Source organism: Lactuca virosa, chromosome 1, assembly GCF_052849685.1.
Source record: "Lactuca virosa cultivar CGN04683 chromosome 1, Lactuca_virosa_CGN04683_v6, whole genome shotgun sequence".
Taxonomy (NCBI): domain Eukaryota; kingdom Viridiplantae; phylum Streptophyta; class Magnoliopsida; order Asterales; family Asteraceae; genus Lactuca; species Lactuca virosa.
The window spans coordinates 19,762,485-19,763,929 of NC_136426.1; positions in this window are offsets into that span (position 1 = coordinate 19,762,485).

Here is a 1,445-nt window from a genome sequence, read left to right on the forward strand (position 1 = left end):
ATGAAGTCTAAACGAGAGTTGTACATTATATTCTCACCTACGCGTGCATATAAAGAACGTCAAAAACCGAGCACGTGTGCGAAAGTTTTGAATTTCGGAAGATTTTGGCTCAAAAACCGAGAAATAGTGGATAATACCGAGAATTTTCGCATGAACAGTACCGGCCACGTCACCCGCTCTCGCGAACCGCCCCGTGTCCGATATCGGTGAGTCAGCAGCCGTGTTTCTGTGTTATGGAGCGTCCGGGGAGCGACGCGTGTGCACCTCTGTCCGAAGCTGCCTCCGTTCGACGCGTGTCGCGATGACTCCTCGCATCCGGATCCGAGCCTCGCACCTGCGCCGCGTGTCCTCCTTCTCTTCGGATGAAGCTCCGGACCTCGCTACTATAAATAGTAGCTGCGAACCCTCCCGGCTAATGTTGGAAACTCTCACATTTTTACACCCTAAACCCATTTTTAACCTATTTCAACTTCCCCCGAAGCCCCGAGATTATTTCCAACGCCCGAAACACGCCTCGAAGTTCCCGAGAAGCCCGGAAATTTTATCTTTTCGGTTTTGAAGCCCAACCCTCGCAGGGCCCGGTTTTCAAGAAAACTCCCGGTTTTCATTGAAGAAAGTCAATTATAGTAACGAAGTGCTGCCCAAATTACTATTTTAACCCCCGGTTATTTCACGGTGAGTTTAATATATAGGAACAATTGTATGTTATGTGTTATATGTGCTATGTGCTTTTCAGTGTTATTATTCCGGGTTATTTTCCCGTGTTATTTTTATCTCTGCTATTTATGATAGCAAAGCTATACCTTTGACCATGTGATCAGTGAAAGGACTTAGATTCACGGTGGTACTGGTACGTAGCCTCTGGCCATGTAGAGCATGTCTCCGTAAGAGAATGACTTCTATTCTATGGCATTGGCAGATGGTTAGACAGGGCTATATGCCTGAAATCTACCAAAATGTTTAAATCAGAAAGTGTATGTCTTCTGTGCCATTTGGGCCGAAGCTTTATTGATCGTATATCTTTGTATCAAATCATTGATTGATGAGGAAAGTTTGTCACATGATTCACATATGCCTTTGTTGTTCCTTGTTCCTCTTTTCTTCTGCCATATTGAAGTATATATATGGCATAATGTTATATTGTATCTATTATTGAACTCACTAAGCGTCACCGCTTACCCCTCTCAGTGTTTAACAATTGTAGGAGATAAGTAACCAGTATGGTTATATACTGTCGGAAGATGTAGAATAGTTTTTACTATTACTTTTGTACTTCGGTTTACGTATGTATAAAATTACAATATCCTGGGTAGTTATGTAATATACTAAAAAACTTAGTCGGTTTGTATCCAGTCTTATGTAATCAAATTATCAATGTAAAATATTGTTTTTATAAATATGCATGTAGCATGTTTTGGAGTGAGAATGTCTTCAGAAATACGAAA